Raw genomic sequence first — 22,112 nt, 5'->3', positions numbered from 1 at the left:
TTGATCACTGCAGCTTTAGAGAACATTTTGAAATTGGGGCAAGTGAGTTCTCCCACTTTGTTCTTCTTTTTCAAGGTTGTTTTGGCTATTTGGGGCCCCTTGTAATTCCATATGAATTTAAGGATCGGCTTTTCCATTTCTGAAAAAAACTTTCAAATTTTGATCAGTATTGTATTGAATCTCTAGATCCATTGGGTAGTATTGGCATCTTAACAATATTAGTCTTCCAATCCATGAACACAGCATGCCTTTGCATTCATTTAGGCCTCCTAATTTCTTTCAGCTATGTTTTATATGGCTTTATGTACAAATCTTTCATCCTCTTGGTTAAATTTATTCCTAAGCATTTTATTCTTTTCACGAACCCTGGTGGCACAGTGGTTAAGCTTGGCTGTTAACTGAAAGGTCGATAGTTCGAACCTACCGACCGCTCTGTGGGAGAAAGATGTGGCAGCCTTGGAAACCCTATGGGCAGTTCTACTCTGTTCTCTAGGGTTGCTATGAGTCGGAATCAACTCAACGGCAGTGGGCTCTTTTATTCTTTTAGATGCTTTTGTAAATGAGATTGTTTTCTCATTTAATCCAAGCAGAATTCTTTGCCTTTTCAGATTGTTCATTGCTGGTGTAGAGAAATGATCTAGCAATTTTGCTCCAAGAATTTTAGCCTAAATAGATTGTCATGGATGTAATCAAAGATTTGTTGGTAAAGATATTCATCACAGTGTCACTTATAATAATAACTAAAATTAATTGAATAAATTATGGCATATCCATACATAGGAATATGTGATAGCCACTTACAACAATGTTGCATAAATGTATATAATGTTATGAGAAAATGTTCCTAATAAACTGTTAAATGAAACAAAACACAGTGTATTGTTTGCCCCCTCTTTTTTGTTTTTCTAAGACTATGCATATCATTAGTACATGCCACCCACCTCCCAGCTGGGAAGTTTATATTTTCTTTTGTATCCAGATTATCACAATTCTAGATTCCCCACTCCAAAGATTGGGGAACTTCATTCTTCTCCCCGTTTCAGTCCCAGGGTCATGCTGGGAAGTGCTGGGGAATCCTCAGTGGTGTCACAATCCAGCCTGCTTGCTGTCGCTCCCTCTAGCAGCCCTAGTTTGGCTGCCACATGGCTCCAGAGCCCGTAGGTCACCTCCAGCTGTCTGGGGGAGACACTCTCTTTTCCAGATTGCTTGCTCCAAGAAGGGCCCCTCCCTCAGTGCCCCAAACTCACCTAAGTCCAGGTTCGGAACTTTAGCAAACCTTTGCTGAATACTTGAGGGAATAACTCAGACAAGTGCATGAAGGCTTTTGTATCTCAGGGCTCTGATCCCTTGGGACTCATGAGCCCAAAGCCACCTTCAGGGTCTGTGCCCTACAGGCAGGACCAGCCAGCTCTCCTTCAGCTCTAATGAGACAAGGCAGCCTCCCCTGGTCCAAGGCCAGATTCAGACGGAGGATCTATTTCCCCCAGACACGCACCCTCAGGTGTGTGCGTTCCCCCAGGGTTTGGTCTGACCTCCCTGACCTAGATATAGCAAAAACCTCGGTGCTCAGCACATTTTCCAAAGCCAGTTACAAAATGGTAAATAGCACAGTGTAAGGAACACCAATGGTCTAATTTTCATTTCCACAGGAATCATTTGTCCAACTCATTCAGGGCACAGTCAGGCTAAAGAATAGCTTGATTCCATTAGTCACCAGATCAGACTACACACCTGGAGTCATATTTATGGTGACCTTGCCTTTTTCTCTCAGAATTATAGGTAGGTTCTTCTTCACATTTGTGTAATTAAAGAGCCCAGACTGGAGCTTTCTCGAAAACATTAGAAGTGTACCCAAAGGGGAAATGATGCCTCCACCTCCAGAAACTAAAAATTACCTGTACATTTCAAATATTGTTACTCTAATTACAAGTTCCATACCGAGGGAAACATCCCAGCAGTCACCTCCAGTGCCAGGTGTGTGTATGTATGTGTGTGCCCATGTGCATGCAGGCCCATGTATACATGTGTGTATGCATGTGTGTATGCATGTGTGTATGGGTGTGTGTGCGTGCATCTGTGTGCACATTTTTGTGCCTATGTGTGAGTACGTGTGTCTTGTGTGTACATTAAAGACTGGTAGCGTATATACAAAAATGTACACAGTGGGTAAATCAAGGTGATAAGATTATTTGCTTTTGGGGGGTTTCTTTTTGCTTTGATTTGAAGATCAGCCTGAAAGTAGAGCAAGCACAAAGCACACACTCAAAATTGAGCTGTGAGTGTGCTTTTGTTTGTTTTAAGCCCCTAATATTTTATTTTCTCTACCCTTGGTCTTTCTCCTAAAAAGCAAAGCCAAAGATGTCTGATTAATTAAGGTTTTCAGTCAATCATGTTTTATTAGGTATTTTACAAGTTTAACAGACAATTGTCCATAAGCTGGCTGATAAAAGATGGCAGATGGGGCCTGCCGTATCACAGAGAAGAGCCCAATTATAAGAGCCTGAGCTGAAAAGCCAAGGTGTTCATTTAAAACAATGTGATCTGGAATTGGAAGAGTTTGTTTGAAAAATACTCATGTTAGCAAATAGTGAATTAAAATGGATAATATTTACTTAAAACTACACATGGGTTTTGGAAACACAGGGGTACCTTGATCAACTTGTCTGTAATTCACTTTTTGGACTTAAATCTAACTGAAAAAATATATTAACTCCAATTTTAAAACTTTAAAGCAATTGTTTTTCTCCATGCTTGATCAGTTTCCCATCTGTCAGATGGCAAACGGGCTGGTGGTTTTTTCAACACTCTTTTTATTTCAAATTACCAAAGTTATACATATTCACTGATGAAAATATGATAAATACAGAAGAGTCCAAAGAAAAAAGATCATCCCTAATCTCGCCATGCTGTTCATGAGGGAGTCGCTTATGTCGTTAGTTGCCATCAAGCCAGCTCCGACTCATGGTGATCTCATGTGTAACAGGTCGAAATGCTGCCCAGTCCGACGCCAAATTCATGGTCATTACTATGTTCGAGTCCATTGCTTAGGCTTTTGTGTCAATTCTTCTCGTTGAGGCTTTCCCTTGTTTTCAATGACCATCTACTTTACCAACCTTGATATCCTTTTCTAGTGATTGGTCTTTCCTGATGACATGTCCAAAGTAATGGCATTGAAATCTCATCATGCTGACAGCATTCTGGTTGTATTTCTTCTAAGACTGATTTGTTTGTTCTTTTGGCAGTCCGTGGTACATTCAATATTCTTCGCCCATACCATAGTTTGAATGCATCGATTCTTCTTCTGTCTTCCTTTTTCATTTTCCAGCTTTTGCATGCGTATGAGGCAATTAAAAAAGACCGTGGCTTGGGTCAGATGCATGTTAGTTATCAAAGTGACATCTTTAATTTTTTAAACTTTAAAGAGGTCTTCTGAAGCATATTTTCCTAATGCAATACACCATTTGATTTCTTGACTGTTGCTTCCATGGCCACTGATTGTTGATCCAAGTAGAGTGAAATTATTGACAACTTTAATTTTTCTCCTTTTATCATGATGTTTACACACTCAGACACATACACATGTAGACACACCTATCCAAACACATTCACATATACATAATAACAGGATCATGTGATCATAGAAAAAGAGAAAGACCCTCAACCTCAATGAGATGGTTTGACTCAGTGGCTGCCCCAATGAGCTCAAGTGTAACAATTGTGAGGATGGCACAGGCAGGGGCAGTGTTGTACATAAGGTCACTATGAATCGGAACTGACTCAATGGCACCTAACAACAACAACAACAGGATCCTTCTGGGCACACTGCTTTGTAGTCTGCTTGTTGTTACTTAAGGTTCCTGTAGCAATTGTTGTAAATAGATATCTTCAGATGTTCTTATTTACCATCTTTTTAAGGACTGCTGTAGATATTGCAGCCCTTAAAAATATTTACTATTTCAATGATTTCTAACTCTGTTATTTTAATTAATCCTTTAGTATGCATTCTTGTTGTATATTTCCTTAAGATAATTTCCTTAAAGTAGAATTGCCAGCCATAGGGAATGTGCGTTTTCCAGGTTTGATCTGTTGCATATATCATTCCAGAAAAGTTGTGCTGATTGACACCTCTTCAAGATAAGCGTGAGACAGCTGGTTCCCCCTACACCACGTTGGGTATGCAAGTATTTTTTAATGTCTTTTGCTAATGGGCAAACACATCGATATGTTAGGATGTGATTCTGAGCCAGCAGCCTTCGAACAGGGGATTACAACACTGTCAAAGTATGAGGCAGACACATGCTTGAAGCCTACTCCTGAAGCCAGGCTTCCACTCTGCACCCTACACAGCACTTCATGAGCAACAGTGATATAGCAATGCCAGGCAAAAAAGGAAAAATAAAGGATTAGATGACAACAATAACAACAAAATCTATACATGGATAAATAGATATGCATATGTATCCCAACTTTGTTAAAATATATGTATGTTGACGTACACACACTTTTACACACATGCCTCTCCTCCCCAAGACATAAAAATTACAAGCCAGAATGTAAATAGAGCTTATCTTTGACAGGTGGGATTATAGATAGTTTTTTATTTTCTTCCTTTTACTGACATATTTCAAATTTTCTACAGTAAACATGCATTACACTTGAAAACACACACACAAAAAAAATAAATGCGATTTTTTTTTTCTAAGCAAACAAATTCGTACCAGTGTTCTAGGCAGTAGCTTAGGACCAACTATTGCACACCCTCCCACCCCCTCTCCAACTCCACATGACCCTCAGGTTTGGAAGCCAGTGTGGGGAGCTGGGGGTTCAGCCTCAGAAGATTGGAATACTAGGATCACCTTACAAATAACCATCTGTGGGACCCTGAGCAGGCAAATTACTTAACCTCTCTTGGCCTCTCTATGGATGATGAAAAAGGGTTGGAAGAAATGGAAATAGTTGTTGTGTTACAAGACTGAGAATATAGGGAGAGTTTTAAATTTTTGAAATGCTTTATAGCTGACCCTAATAAATTAAAAATCTATTGTTGCCTCTCTTGAAGGTTTTTTTAAAAAAAGTTTTTTTAGAGGCCCTGAAATTGTAATCTTGTGGTTTTATCTGGGAAGGGACACTCGCATCCAGCCTCTCAGAGTGGGTGCTGGCCATGGGGAACATGTGTGGGAGGGTAAGGCCTCTAGACCACTGTTTCTCTGCTTTGGTCATTAAGGAGACCTGGTGGGAGAAGAAGGTGGAGAAGATAAACTCTACAGACGGGACTGTATTGGGGGTGTTAGAAATGGGAGGGGCTTAGGTTGTGGGTTGCTCTGATCACAGTGTGGCAGAGGCCAGGAGGGTGTGTTCCAGTAAAGATCCTCCATGGACAAGATGTGGGACCTTGGGGAATGATGTGACATGCCTGGCTCTCATGTCATCCTTCAAAAAATGGGGGGAGGGTGTTGTAAAATAGATGGCACCTGAGGCCCCATCCAGCTCAGACATTCTGGGAAATAATGTTTGAAAAGTACGTCATTGACTAGCTGCTGGGAGAGAGAAGAAAGGAGACCTCTGTTGGAGGAATTAAGCTTGGAAGGGTTTGGAGAAGGAACAAAAAAGGTAAGGTGACACCTATGGAAACAAGGGGGCCCCCAGGACAAAAGTGAGCCTGGATACTTGGGCATCTCTGCCCTCAATTTCCCCTATGACCTAGAGGAGGCTGCTACTCAGATTGTGATGCAGAAAATGGTGGTGGTACCAGCTTTCTTTTCCAGGCTTCACTGGAGATGCTGTTGTTACCATGGCAATGGCTAGGTGTTGTGATGTATGGCTTTGTGCTGTGACCACCTCCTTCTTTGTTCTCATCCCAGTTGTAGGTACGACCTCGGGCTATAAGAAAGGATCCAAGTAGGGAATGACTGTGATTGTTTGACTCACCTCAGGAACAAATTCGTTTCTCCCCTGCCGTTACATCTATCTCCAAGGAATGAGGTTTCCCGGTTTAAGTTCTGATGCACTTAGGTCCTATTTCCTGAGAGATGCAGAGAACAAAATTCCGAAATATAAGACCTACTAAATGAGAAAGGAATAAAGCTTGGTCTATCCCTTTGTTCTTTCTCTGACAATAGTAGCAAGAGATGCTTTATGGGAAGGGCATAGTCGTTGCCTTCCGTGAAATCAATTTCTAAAAGCTAGGAATGTGACCTTCTTTGACTTGCCCTTAATAACTCATTCTGGCTCTATCATTCATGTGAGTTCTTTTAAGCCCTTCTAGAACTTATTTATTCTTTCAGCCTTTTTTCAATTCCAAATGGTAGAGGCAACCCCTGAGACTTGGTTGAGTTGTGCCTTCACCCATCAGCTGTAGACTCCAATTGTAAAGTAATTTTCTCTGTAGAAAATTCTGAGCTGGGGTTCTTTTCTTGGCTCTGCCACTAAAAAGCAATGACCCTGAGCAGAATTCTTCAGTATTTCTGAGTCTAGGTTTCCCATTCTAGAAAATAGCTGACAACCCCTAGCTTACAGGGTAGTTGTAGCTTCAGGGTAGGGACTGCACCATACTCAGTGTTGCATCTTCCAGGGCCCAACATGGTCCCTGGAACATCAGGGAAGTTCAGTGACTGGCTATCAAATGGAACAGAGAAAGGAGAAATTAGTGGTGATACTTCTGTACCAGTCAGAACTCTCTTGATGGTAAGTAACAGAAACCAACTCAAACTAGCTTAAGCAAACACAAGGCATTTCCAGCTCACATAAATTGGGAAATCCAGGAATCGAGTTTGTTTCAGCTGTGGCTAGATTCCAATGGGAGTCCTCAGGTGGTGCAAATAGTTAATGTGCTCAGCTGCCTACCCAAAAGTTGGAAGTTTGAGTCCACCCAGAGACATGTTGGAAGAGAGTCCAGGTGATCTACCTCTAAAAAATCAGCTTTATGGTCTCTACTGTACGTGAGATCATCATGAGTTAGAGTGGACTCAGCGGCAACTGGTTAGATTCCATGGAAGCCATGATGCAAGTCATTGGAGCAAAAACAATAATTTTGCTCTTTGGGTAACCACATCTCTCCAGGAACAGAAAGGAGATAAGTTTCAATATCAGAAGACACCTGGACTTCTAGTTCTGCCCTGCCACTTCCAAGCTAATTAATGAGCTTTGGATGAGTCACTTTTTCTATGCTCCAGGTTTCAACTCTCTGAAAGATGGATAAGAAGAATATTTGCTTTGCATAAGGTGGTTGAAAAGGTAAAAATGTTGTTACTTAAGTGCAAGGTGGCACGTATACTGTTTTTGTTGTTTTAAGCAAACGTGAAAGCCTGGTTTGTTTTGCAGGACTTAATTTCTCAAATAGTGTGCAGGGCACCTTGTTATGTACATCTATTCCTGTGTCGGCTTAGACGTAGTGTTTACTGAGTACTTTGCACAAATTACTCATTTAATCCTTACCTCACTCTATGTGGCAGGTACTACTATTAGTTCCACCTTAAGGATGAGGAAACTGAGGCTTTACAGGGTTATATAACTTCCCCCAAGGAATACAGGTAGTGGGTAGTGGAAGCAGGCTGGACTAAAACTCAGGTCTGACAGAAGAGCCTGTATTTGTCCCACCTTGACGGCTACTACTCTTGTTCTCGAGCTTCTTGCTCACCATAGCATCTTTTCGCTGGAGGGATCTCAGGGATTATAGAATCCAGCTGCTCCCTTTTACTGATGAGAAACCTAAGCCCAATGGAGCCAGGATTTAACCCCAGCTTTCTGACTTCCAGTCTGCATCTGTCAGGGCTCTTAAGAGGAACCTACAGAAAATTAACCAAAGAGGAATGCCTTAAAGGATAGCTCATAAATTTGCTGGGAAGGCTGGAGAACCAGGCTGGAGTAATACATGCAGAAGCAATGCCCAAATCTGCAGAACTGGCCTGAAGGACACCCTCCCACCACTGCTGAGCACCAGATGTAGTGCCTGGCACCATCAGCAACAGAGGCCACCCCAGACCTAGGCCACCGTCACCCCCATAACTCCATCTTGCTGCCTACTCAGCTATCCTCGCTTCGTTAGTTTGCTAACCTGGATTCAGGGTCTGGTTGCCTACACCTGATGGATGGAGTCTAGGTCATGCACCCATGATCTAGCTGCAAGGGAGGCTGGCTGGAAGAGCAAGTGTCTGGCCATTTCAACTTTTAGAGTGAGAAGCAGTGGAGCCACCCACTGATACTCAAAAACAGGGGTGAGTTTCCCAAACCTAAAGAGGTTAAGGTACTGGATATTCTTAGAAGAGTTTGAAACTCTGAGAGCAAATGAAAACACAGGAAACGTCCATTCACTCCCCCATCTCCAGTCTGTTATTGTTAAGGTGCCATCGAGTGGATTCCAACTCATAGCGACCCTACGTACAATAGAATGAAACACTGCCCGGTCTTGTGCCATTCTCACAATCATTGTTATGCTTGAGCCCATTGTTGCAGCCACTGTATCAATTCACTTTGTTGAGTGTCTTCCTGTTTTTCGCTGACCTCTACTTTACCAAGCATGATGTCCTTCTCCAAGGACTGATCCCTCCTGATAACAAGTCCAAAGTATGTGAGACATAGTCTCGCCATCCTCGTTTCTAAAGAGCATTCTGGTTGTACTTCTTCCAAGACAGATTTGTTCATTCTTTTGGCAGTCCATGGTATAGTCAATATTCTTCGCCAACACTGCAATTCAAAGGTATCAATTCTTCAGTCTTCCTTATTCGTCATCCAGTTTTCACATGGATATGAGGCGATGTAAATGTCACTTGGGTCAAAGTGACATCTTTGCTTTTCAACACATTTAAGAGGTCTTTTGCAGCAGATTTGCCCAGTGCAATATGTCAGTTGATTTTTTCACTTCTGCTTTCATGGGTATTGATTGCGAATCCACAAAAAATGAAATCCTTGACAACTTCAATATTTTCTCCCATTATTGTGATGTTGCTTATTGGTCCAATTGTGAGGATTTGTGTTTCCTTTATGTTGAGGTGTAATCCATACTGATGGCTGTGGTCTTTGATCTTTATCAGTAAGTGCTTCAAGTTCTCTTCGCTTTCAGCAAGCAAGGTGGTGTCATCTGCATAATGCAGGTTGTTGATTAGTCTCCCTCCAGTCCTGATGCCCCATTCTTCTTCATATAGTCCAGCTTCTCAGATTATTTGCTCAGCATACAGATTGAATAGTTGTGGTGAAAGGATACAACCCAGATGCACACCTTTATTGACTTTAAACTGCTCAGTATCTCCTTGTTCTGTTTGAACGACTGCTTCTTGATCTATGTACAGGTTCCTCATGACCATAGTTAAGTATTCTAGAATTCCCATTCTTCGCAATGTTATCCATAATTTGTTACAATCCACACAGTCGAATGCCTTTGCGTAGTCAATAGAACACGAGTAAACACCTTTCTCTGCTTTCAGCCAGGATCCATCTGACATCCGCAACTATATCCCTCATTCCGTGTCCTCTTCTGAATCTGACTTGAATTTCTGACAGTTCTCTTGTCGATGTACTGCTGCAGCCACTTTTGAATGATCTTTGGCAAAATTTTATTTGCTTATGATGTTAATGATATTATTCAATAATCTCCAAGGAACAGAAAAATCAAGGCCCCCAGGCCTTCCCTGCTTTGGGTGAGCTTTCCCAAGCCTGCTGTTCTGAGCACTCAGCTCCTCCAAGAGGCGAGACTGCAGACTCCTTCCTGGGTTTGATTCATGGGCATATGGCGCTGTGTCATGTTGTTGTAACATAAATAAAAATATTTGAAGTGAAAACTTCAGGGATGGAGGCTTCTGGAGCCCCCACACTGTATCAGCTGCCTCTCACTGTGAAGGGAAGAATGTGTTTGGTGTCCAGACTGCTCTGTGGGAAGTGCACTGGGGTGGGGGGTGGTGGACTGACTTTCCTCCACTGCCTCCCACCTCAGCACTGTCCCTCATGGAAAGGAAAAGGCGCTAGGCTCCCTGGTTTCGTATGAAGAATTTGAAATCTGTGAGGCAAGAGAATGCCTAGGATGGAAAACACTTGACTGCCGTTTGTCTGAGGGCTTCTCTCCCAGAATCGCCATTCTTCTGACTCTGCCGTTGCTGATACCCGGGGTGGACAAGCTGTGACATTGTAAGCTTACAATGTCACAGCTTCCTATCAGTTGCTGTCAAGTCCATTTTACCTCATGATGACCCCATGTTTGTCAGAGTAGAAGTGTGCTCCATAAGGCTTTCAGTAGCTGATTTTTCGGAAGTAGATTGCCAGGCCTTTCATCAAAGGTGCCTCTGGGTGGACTCAAACCTTCAACCTTTTGGTTAGCAGCATGCATGTTAACCCTTTGCACCACCCAAGGACTCCATAAGCGAGTTTACTACCCCTTTGAAGGAGAAGAGCGTTTGCCCTATCTGGCTTCAATATTTTGAAGAGATTCAGTTGTATGGTACTCCCTCATCTGACATCCCGTTTGCTGTTACCACAGAGTCAGGTGTGTGTAATGACTCCCATTTTGTAAATGGCTAAATGCGGCTCAGGGATGAAATGACCACCCTGCCTCACAGCTAGTTTTGACATTGCAAAAATCAAAGCCTTGTGGTCGGCTCCCAGGCCAGAGTTATTCTAGACCCAAGATTTGGAATCGGAAGTAACCTTAGGCTGTTTCTCATTTTACAAGAGAGAAAGTGACAGCCTAGATTGTTAAGTGACTTGCAAACGTTCACACAGGAAGTTAGTGGCTGAATGGAGACCAGAACTAGTATGGGGAATCAGACAAACTTGGGTTCAGATTCTGCCTTCACCGCATTCCCAATCTCCTACCCCTGTAAAATGGACACAGTAGCATCATTTCACAGGATTGCTTTCATCATTAAATGAAATAGAAAGGAAGAACAATTTTCAGAATTTAAATAACTCCTAGATCAGTAGCTGACATATTAAAAACACCTGTTGCCAATTCCAGCTCATAGCAAAATCCTATAAGACAGAGTAGAACTGCCCCATAGGGTTTTTAAGGAGCACCTTTTTTTTAGTGGGTACCAACTCCCGACCTTTTGGTTAGCAGCTGAGTGCTTAACCACTGGCCACCAGGGCTTCTAGTTAGCACACAGTAGGCATTTAATGCTTGCTACCTCTTATCTTCTCATCCTGTCTGGACTCCTCGTCCAGTGCTGCTGATCTGCACGACTGTCCCTGATATTAGGGACACTGCCCGCCTCCTGCCTTGTGGGGTCCGGAGCGCCCAACCTCCTCATTAACTACAATGACTTTGAGTAAGTGCCAGCCCATAATGCCAAAAAAAGTCACATTATTCCCTCAGTTGCAGCACAGGAAACCATCCTCAAAACAGCCAGATAGCCTAGGTTTCCCTCTTGTATTTTGCAAGCCAAGATTTTATAAGCAGTGATTGTCATCTTTATTTTACCCAATTTCTCATTTGCAGGGATTATTTATGCACACATCCTGCAAATATGTGTGCCTTCCTCGCCTGGTGATTTGAACGACTGCTCTTCCTCCCTCCCTCCCTCCCATCCCCGAATTTTGGCTCTGAGATGTCTCATTATATTCTAAAGAGCTGTCCACAAGGCAGGGTACCACCAATGCAATTAAATCTGCTTCTGTATCAACACTGCTCTTAAGCAAAATATATTGATCACCGAAGCTTTGGACCCACTTTAATCAAGTAATCTAAACAGGGCTTAAGCTTCAAAAGCCGAGCGATGTGCCCGGCTTCAAAGCGCTTACTTACAGTGAATTAATTTATCCAGCGTGTACTAATGCTCCCTGCAACCCTGTGGATTATAATGTTAGAGGTTGCAATCAGGGCTCTGATAATACCCCCCAAGCTCGGCCTCTACTGACTGTCATGTAAAAAGCATGAAGCGGAGTGGGGCGGAGGGGAGGAGGGAACAAAGGGATTGGCTTTGATTGAGCAAGACGGAATCATTCAGTTCATCGTAGTCCCAGGGCCTTGCTGGGCAGCAGAAGGACTAGTTTGGGGATGGGATTGGGAAGATGCAGTGTCTGCTGACAGAGGTGCTGTATTAACAGGGAGAGTTGCTGCAAGAAGCTACAGCTGTGACTTTGAGGTGGAAGCCAGAGGGACGGTCTGGATGTGCATTTTGTGTGTGCGTTGCAGAGACGGAGGGGAACTGGACATCTGTTGTTTTGGAGACCAACACACCTCTCCCAGCCAGCCATCCTCCGACCGATAATACATGCCCCTCATTTACTTAGAGAGTCACTTCCACCTGGACCATCAATCTCCAGCTTTTGAGTGGGGTCCCTACCCAGATTCCAGATTCTAGAGCTTGTGACCTTGTTATTCACTCAACAATTTACTGAGAACCTACTATGCACCAGGCATTACTCTAGGTCCTGGAGATACAGCAGTGATAGACAAAAATCCTTGACCTTGTGGAATCTTTTTTCCAATGGGGTAGGAGGTAGGGGGGGATACTACCAGACTGTCTACTTTACTTATTTGTTGGGTTATAGTCTGATGTTGCAATATGTTCTAGAGAAAAGTGAGACAACAGGGATAGGGAATGTGCGAGTACGTACAGGTGGTGGTATCAGTATAAATTTTAAATCCATGGTCCTCATGGGGAAGGTGACATTCAAGCAAAGACCTGGAGGAAGTGTGGGAGGAAGCCATGTGGACATCTGCGGGAAAAGCAAGTGCAAAGGCCCTGAGGTAGAACATGCCTGACATTTGAGGAACAACAAGGATGTCAGTGGGCGAAAGGAAGAGTAGGACGGCGGTAAAATCAGAGAGGATATGAGGACCAGACCAAGGCCGAACCCAATGAGCATTTTTAGTTCCCTTGGTATACAGGTTGATTCGTGTCCTGCCAAAGATATGCTCAAGTCCTAACACCTGGTACCTGTGAATGTGACCTTATTTGGAAATAGGGTTTTTGTAGATGTAATTAGTTAACATGTGGTCATACTGGAGTAGGGTAGGTCCTAATCCAATATGACTGGTATTCTTATAAGAACAGGAGAAGAGAGACAGAGGCAGACACATACACAAAGGAAAGGTAGCATGTAAAGATGAAGGCAGAGATTGGAGTGATGCTGCCACAAGCCGAGGAACTGCTGAGACAACCAGAAACTAGAGGCAAAGAAGGATTTCTTCCCTGGAGCCTTCAGAAAGACCATGACTCTCTTGACACCTTGATTTCAGACTTCCAGACTCCAGAAATGTGAGAAAATAAACGTCTGTTGTTTTAAGCCATTGAGTTTGTGGTACTTTGCTACGGCAGCCCTGGGAAAATAATATACTTGACCACAGTGATTAGTTCAAGGGATGGGCCAAGGAGGAGAAGCATGAAGTATATGGGCTGGTGAGGGGTCAGCCATCTTGTAGCCACATGGAGCCTGAGGATAAAGCCAAAATGGCGGACAGTGGAGCCCAGAGAAGGGTGATGTTGTTTGAAACTCTGAATATTACTAAGCCTGAAATTCTCATCCTTTGGATTTTTTAATTTACAGGAGCCAATAAGTGCTCCTTTTTGCCTCAATAAATCTTGCAATAAGAGTCCCACCTCTTATCACTAGCATGTATTTTCTCTCTGTATAATGCTGCAGGTAGAGTCTGACTCTCCTCTCTCCTTCTCATGAAATCAATAAAGACTACATTGTTGTATTTACCTAGATCAGCCCTACACATTCACTGAGCTTCTCTTCTGTGAAGGCACCGGGCGGGGGAGGTTGTGGTGGGAGATGTGAAGATGAGAAATAAATGGCTCCTTCCCAAAAGGAACTTTTAATCTTATAGGGAGATAGGTCAGGTGGTTCACAAATTAAAGTGGAAGGTAGAAATGAATGAATACCACAAATAAGACAGGATAAAACATGCTGAAAAACCCTTTACCTGTCTATTAAAGAAGCAGTATAGCAGAGTCACCAACATCTGTCAATGGAGACTTGCGTGTTGTTATCATGCTGAACAAGTTTCAGTGGAGCTTCCAGACTAAGAAGGACTAGGAAGGCCTGGAGATCTATTTCCAAAAATCGGCCAGTGAAAACCCTACAGATCACAGCTGGTCCACGAGCGATCATTATGGGGATGGTGAAGGACCAGATAGTATTTCATTCCATTGTGCATGGGGTCGCCCTGAGTTGGAGGCCAAATCAATGGCAGCTAATGACAACAATCATTATTAAATAATTAATGGCGTAATTGCCCAACTATTACTCTCTTCAATAAATACCACACGCCCTAGTTGACAGAGAGGATATTGAAGAACAGAAGTGAGGTTGAAGCAACCCACTCCAGGTCATGGAGCCATTTTGTGGCAGAGGCAGGAACAGAAAGCAGGTTTTTGGATGCTGGTCTGGTATTGTCCCCACTATGTCCTGACTGAGAGGTGAGATAGTATAGGACAGACTGCAAGCAGCAAGTACCAACTGCAAGCTTCTTCGTAGAAAAGGTGGGATTAATTTGGAATGGAGTAGAACCGTATTCAGGAACAGAGATAAGAAAGGGTGATGTGGCAATAACTACTAGCTGTCCACTAAATCCATTCTTCTCATCATCCATGACAAATGAGTTGTGGCTGGTCATCTGCTGCCCAGTGAGGGACTACATTTCCCAACTTCTCTTGTAATTAGAGGAGGCGGCCATGTTGAAAAGTTCTCACCAACTGAGAGTGAGTAGAAAAGTGACCTGCCTCCAGGCTGGCACCTTAAGACACAAGGTGTTCCTCTTGCATGTCCTTTTTCCCTTTCCTGCTGGCTACAGCATTGACCAGGCAGGCTAGAGGGCTCCAATGCAGTACTCCTGAAACTTCCTGTGTTGATGAACTAGAATCAACTCAATGGCAACTGATTTATATAGACCTATTGGCTCCACTTGCTGCAACAGTGCCTTGCTTTCAGCTTGGCAGCAGCTCACACAAAATTTCTGAGCACCCACTTTGTGCTATACCCAGAAGGGTGATACAGACGTGCCAGTTCCCTGTTAGCAGCCCATGGATGCTTTATAGTCCCTTGGCTCTTGGTATACCTTGAAATGATTTGGATCCGAGCAAATCCATGTCCTGAGGCTCAAATGAAATCATAGGTGTCGATTTAAGCAGATTTTAGTTCATAAAGCAATTGGAGATGAGAGAAGAATGAAGATAAGGCTTAGGGGGGCACAGGCAGACCCCCAGGAGGTCAATGGGCAGTGGGCAGGATCTAAATGCAGAAATGGAACAGAAGTGCTTTTGACATCTAGAGTCAGAAATTCCAGCTGGGTGACCTCAGGGAGTCACACGAATCCTCTCAGTAAAGCGGGGTGTTAGGCCAACATTGCAGGATGAGGGGGGAGGGTATGCAAGAAGGTACTTATAGAACCAAAACACCTGTGTGCCCATGAGGGCTTGGCAGGAAATAGATGGCACACTCAAGTTGGGTGACTTGAGGGGAGTTTGATAAAGGGACAGTGTAATGGATTGAATTGTGTCCCCCCAAAATATGCGTCAACTTGGTTAGGCCGTGTGTGGTTGTCCTCCATTTTGTGATTTTCCTATGAATTATAAGTCGTAATCTCTGCCTGTGGTTAAAGAGGATTAGGGTGGGATGCCACATGCCTGACCCAATGTAAAGTGAGCTTCCCTGGGGTGTGGCCTGCACCACCTTTTACCTTACAAAAGATAAAAGGAAAGCATAGAGTTGGGGACCTCATACCACCAAGAAAGCAGCACTGGGAGAAGAGCGCGTCCTTTGGACCCAAGGTCTCTGTGCCTGAGAAGCTCCTCGACCATGGCAAGGTTGAGGACAAAGACTTTCCTCCAGAGCCAACAGAGAAAGAAAGGCTTCCCCTGGAGCTGACACCCTGAATTTGGACTTTTAGCCTACTTTACTGTGAGAAAATAAACTTCTCTTTGTTAAAGCCATCTTGTGGTATTTTTGTTATAACAGCACTAGATAATTAAGGCAGACGGTTTACAAAGGCGTGGGTAAGGATGGGGAGACCAGCAGCACAGTACCTCGCTAGCAATGGTTTGTATGGGCTGAAGGGGTAGCTGGTACCTCCTCTAAGCCTGAAGGGGAGAGGAGGCAGCCGTTATCAGAACCCAGAGGATCACCCCATGGGAATGGAGGCCAACCTCTGGCATATTCCTACAAGGAGTGGGCTGGGGGAACAAATACCCTGGCCTTATTCTCCTCCCACCCTCCGAGTTCCTGCTGATGCTTCTTTGCCTTGGGCAAATGCCAATCGAAGGCAGAGGGTGAGAGAGTTCTGGATACACGTCCTGGGCTCATAGCAGGATGGAAAAGTCCAAGAGAGAATCCCAGGACCAATGGCTAAGTTCCCCGAACCTAGCGGGTGGAAGCTGCTCAACTTGCAGGAGCACTATTGTTCTTAAATAGAGTTTATTTTTCAGAGCAGCTCTAGGTTTATGGGGAAATTGCGCTAGAAAGTACAGAGCATTCCTATATACACCTCCTCCCCACCCCCCCCCACATGGTCTCTCCTATTATTAACATCTTATATTGGCCTGGTATATTTGTTATAATTGATGAACTAATATTGATACATCACTGTAAAGTTCATAGTTTACCCAGGAGTCTCTGAGTGGTGCAAACAGTTAACACACTCAGCTGCTAACTGAAAAGTCGGAGGTTCGAGTCTACCCAGAGGTGGATCTATGGGTTTTGGCAAATGTGTAACATCACGTGCCCGTTACAGCATCACATAGAGCAGTTCCACTGCTCTAAAAATGCCCTGGGCTCCACTTGTTCATCACTCCCCATACTGAACCTCTTTTTTTTTTTTTTTTTAAATATAGTCCCTGGATGTAACTGCAACTGAGAAGGCCACAAGCTTCTTCCGTGCCTCTACTTAACTGAAAAATGGACCTCCCAGACACTGGGCCTGTAGGCCCGTCCTTGCCTTGAGCAGGGGACAAAGAAGTGGTTCTTTCTCTGCTGGCCTCTTGCCAAAGCTTCTTCCACCTCTTTATTCCTTCTTCTCTGTTGTCCTTGCCAAAGAACCCACCATCTGGCTGCAACCCTCCTAAAGAAGGTATCGGTGAGTTAAGGACCTGGGGTTCATCCCCCGCTGCCTCAAGAGATGATTAGCTGCTGCTTTTCAGCAGATGTAGCTCAATGGCATTTTAATATCCAAATGTCCCCCACCTATGAGGGAGGCCGTGGACTGTTGAAGGCGTTTCACACAGAGAGCCGTGATTGCTGTGGCAATAATTTTCCTTCAACAGCCATTAAAACACTTCTGAATGTGTTTTTAATAAAAGATGAAGAAGGGAAAAAAAGAAACAAAAGACACAGGTTTCCTTCCTATTTCCTGGCAGCTATCTGTGTTCCCAGGGTGAACTTGAACTGATCCGCTGGCATTTATTATCAGGGTGTTTGCATTTCTTGGTGCCTTGTCAGTGCCTGGGCTTGGCCGGAGGTGTGGGTCTGGCACCATGGACCCCAGGACCCTGGCCCTCCCTACAGTGTTTCCTCCATGGGTCACCCTCCAGCATTCTCCAGGCCAGAACAATGTTGGACTCAGTCCCTCAAGGAAATGGACCTTTACTCTTCCTCTCCTCACTTGGCAGAACAGTCAGTTCTCCAGCCAGAATCTGTGCTCACCCCATGATCCAATCACAAAGAGGTAGGCAGAATATGGTTACACCTTCATTCATTTATTCAACAGATATTTATGGAAGGTTTACCTCATGCTAGGTCCTAAGTCCTTGGTGGCGCAAATGGTTAAAGTACTTGGCTGCTAACCAAAAGGTTGAAGGTTTGAGTCTACCCAGAGGCACCTTGGAAAAAAGGCCTGGTGGTCTACTTCATAAAAACCAGGCATTGAAAGCCCTATGGAGCACAGTTCTACTCTGACACACATGGGATTGCCACAAGTTGGGGCTGCCATGAGTTGGGGTTACCATGCGTTAGGGTTGCCATGAGTTGGGGTTGCCATGTGTTAGGCTTGCCATGAATTGGGGTTGCCATGAGTTGGAGTCAACTCAATGGCAACTAGTCTACCCTGTGCCAGATGCTGGGGACACAGCAGGGATAGTCTGGAAAATCATTAATAGCTGCCAAGGCCCCAGCAATGAGCAAAGGAAATGTGGGTCAAGGGTCTGAAAGGGTCCTGGAGGCTCCTAGAGGGCCAAGCACTAACCTTTTGGGTGCTCGACCACAGCGAGGTCAAGGGGATTCCTTGGGAAGGGTAGGGCAGAATGAGAGGGCACTCAGGGCTCAGGACAGTGACCCCTTAGCTGGCCTGGAAGTATTTCAACATCTTACCAATTGTCATAGCCATCTTGGTATGCAACAGCTGAACAAAACACAGAAATCCTCCCCCAGGTGAAGTTTACCTTCTCAGAAGCATTGCGAAGCAGTCAACTTTTTTTTTTTCTCATGCTTATTGTAAGGATGTTGTTTTAAGATCTTGCCAAAAAAATAGAGACACATCCGCTTCCTGTGCTAGGCCTATGTTGTTGTTGCTGTTAAGTTGGCCTCTAACTCATAGTGGCCCCATGCACAACGAAATGAAATGCTGCCCAGTCCTGTACCATATCCCCATGATCGATTGTGGATTGGAATGTTGTCATCCTTAGGGTTCTCACTGGCTGATTTTTCAGAAGTAGATCACTGGACCTTTCTTCCTAGTCCCTCGTAGCCTGGAAGTTCCATTGAAGCAACATATCAACAGGTAAACCTCCTTTGACAGATAGGTGGTGGTTGGGCATGAGGTGCTCTGGCTGGGAATTGAACCTGGGTCTTCTGCATGAAAGACAAGAATTCTATCATTGAATCACCAATGTCCCCAGGCCTTTGTAGACACTTTAAAAAACATTAAGACAAATGTCTCAGGCCACCAAGGTATAGGGTTGCTTGGTGGAACCCTTTGGTCTTCATCTAAGGCAAGGCTCAGCAACATTCGTGAGTGTACTGTTTTTGGTCATCTGCAGGAGGTGGATCTAGACAGTTGTCACCAGTCCCCTCTCCCCCGTCCCCAAAGGGGTGAATGAAGAGGCATTTGCCCACATATACAGTAATGCTGGGCAACTGTTTCCAGAGGGAGATATATCTGTCCCCTTCTGTTACCTCTCCTAGGGCCAAGTTGATGGTCTTTGGTGATATAAGGTCACTTTGAGTCGGAATCAACTCAGTGGCAATGGGTTTTTTGGTGGTGATTTTTTTATCCAGTCACAACTTTATTCGTGGCGCTGAGTGGCTGGCTTTCTCTGATGGATCTCCTCTGGGCAAGAAACCTATGGCCAGGATACCTCATGGTTCCTACTTTGGAACAGTGGTCAGAGATGGCCAGCTCCAATTATGTCCCTGGAAAGGAAGAACGGGAACAAGGTTACTGTTAACATCCCTGGTCTATAAAAAATAGCTTTGCAAGAATTTTTAAAGCCATCATCCTTTAAACCACCCTAGGTTTCTAAGGACCCTCTGTTCTAAGAATTGCTAATGCAACCAAGAAGGCAGTGCTATGGATTAAATTGTGTCTGCCCAAAATATGTGTTGGAATCCCAAACCCCTGTACCTGTGGAGGTGATCCCATTTGGGAATAAGGTTTTCTTTGTTATGTTAATGAGACCATTTCAGTGTATAAACAGACAAACAAACAAACAAAAAACTCATTGCTGTTGAGTTGATTCTGACTCATAGCAACCCTATAGGACAGAATAGAACTGCCCCATAGGGTTTCCAAGGAGCGGCTAGTGGATTTCGACTGCTGACTTTTTGGTTAGTAGCCGAACAGTTAATCACTGCGCCACCAGCGCTTCTAAGTCAAATCACTTCAGAGTTATAAGACGCAGCATAGACACAGAGACAGAGAAGCACAAAAGGGGCAAAGATAGATGCCACATGAAGATCACCAAGGAAACGAAGAAGCCAGGGCTACAGAAACTGAGACAAGGATCTACCCCTAAAGCCCTTCCCTATAGCCGGTGCCCTCAATTTGGAACTCTAGCCTCCAAAACTGTGAGAAAATAAATTTCTCTTCTTTATAGCCACCCACTTGTGGTATTTCTGTTATAGCAGCACTAGGAGACTAATACAGGCAGAAACAGAGATAGAAACAGACCAATTAAATCAGCATTTCTGGGGAGTGGGACCCATACATTAGGACTTTAAAGATCTCCAATTCAACGTGCACCTGTGGTTGAGAATCACTGCTCCAGCGTATATCTGAATTTTGACTTTTCCTTGTTAAGAAAAAAAAATCACTTATCTTTATTTACATTTTCCTTGGCTCTTATTTTTATTTATGTTAATTTTTCAATTTGATTTTGTGTAGTCTTGTAAATTACCTCAAGTCTTCTCTGATAAACTTGTGTCCTACTTCCGGTTACTAACCCCATTGCCATCAAGTTGATTCCAACTCATAGTGACCCTGTAGGACAGAGTAGAACTGCCCCATAGGGTTTCCAAGGAGCGCTTGGTGGATGTGAGCTGCTGACCTTTTAGATGACAGCTGTAGCACTTAACCACTATGCTACCAGGGTTTCTATTCAGTTACTAGTTGAGTGCAAAACATTTGCACCAGCCAGGAACCTTATTTTGGACTAGTAGTTGCTCTGATGGTGTTGGAGAAGAATTTTGAATGTACCAAGGACTGCCAGAAGAATGAACAATCTGTTTTGGAAGAAGTACAGCCAGAATGCTCCTTAGAAATGAGGACAGCAAGAGTTCGTCTCATGTACTTGGGCATGTTATCAGGAAGGGCCAGTCCCTGGAGAATGACATCATGGTTGGTAGAGGCTGAGTGAAAGAGAAGAAGACCCTCAACAAGATGAATTGACACAGTGGCTGCAATGATGGGCTTAAGCATAGCAACAATTGTGAGGATGGTGCAGGCCCAGGCACTGTTTCATTCTGTTAAATGGGGTTGCTATGAGTCAGAACCAACTTATTCCTGTAAGAAATAAGTTCCAGGAATATGTCAATATGTTTTCTTTCTGATTATCTGAGGAAAAGCTTTACCTTATACATCAAGCTTGAATTGTCTAGAGAAGGGAAATTTACTTCAAGGAAATGGCTCATGCAATATCAGAGGCTGGCAAGTCCCAAATCCATAGGTCAGCCGATAGGCTAGAGACTTCTGCTGGCTCATAGGATTGTAGGGGATGGTGAATCCAAAACCAGGCAGCAGGTCAAGACTTCTGCAGGCTTATGTTTTAGGAACTGTAGGTCAGGCAAAAGAAGAGAGCAGGGTCAAGCAAGAGACAGAGAGACCTTTGCCAGAACATCCATGTATACATTGGAGGAAGGCCACACCCTTGAGGAAACACCCCTTTCAACTGATTGGCTGATTAAGGAAGATCCCATTGTGGAAAGTGATTACGTTATATTACATTATGGAAAAGCAGCCGATCAAGCCCAGTGCTGCCAAACCACTAAGAACCATAGCCTAGCCAAGTTGACAAAATACATTAACCATTCCAGTATTCTTTAAACAGCCAGTCACATGTGCAAAAATAGGATTGGAGGGTGGAGGCAGGAAGGCTGGGTATTGCCTTGAACCCCAGTTGCAAACTCAAATGTCCACAAGGGCAGAGAAGAAGAGATGCAGGAATGAAGCTGATGGAGTAGAAGAACAGAGAGTGGTGAGGACTATGGTGAAATGGATTAGAGAGCATTTGAGGGACATGCAATCTCATACTAAAATGGGGGAGAGGTTTGGAAAACAGGGGCAGGGGGCTGAGGACAAAAATGTGGTGCTGGGGAAAGAAGGTCCAGGGGAGAAAGCCCTCCAAAAGGGAGGTGATGCTACCAATGACTAAACTCACTTACCTTAAAAATTTGCAAAGAACATTGGCCTCCACCTGGCCAAGGAGAATCTTTGACCTCAGAAACTTCACACACCTGCATCTTTGGACACAAGCAGGACCAGGCAAGCATGTGTTAGCAAACAGCCCAACAGCTCACAGGGGAAGAGAAATGGCATCTCTTGTTAGGACTGGGGACTCCACCCACGTGGCCACAGATCCTGAGAGTCCTTCCTTGGTTATGGAGTGCCTGTTGTCCGCATGAAGGGCAACCCCCTTGGCTTCCTGCCCTTAGACACGTACCAGGCAGAAGTGTCCAGAAGTACCAGAAGCAGGCTGACGCTCACACTGGCGAGAGCAGAAGCTCCCTGAGTCTGTGACGCTGATGCTAGCGGC

Source organism: Elephas maximus, chromosome 10, assembly GCF_024166365.1.
Source record: "Elephas maximus indicus isolate mEleMax1 chromosome 10, mEleMax1 primary haplotype, whole genome shotgun sequence".
Lineage (NCBI taxonomy): Eukaryota > Metazoa > Chordata > Mammalia > Proboscidea > Elephantidae > Elephas > Elephas maximus.
Note: the sequence above shows the minus strand (reverse complement) of the source record.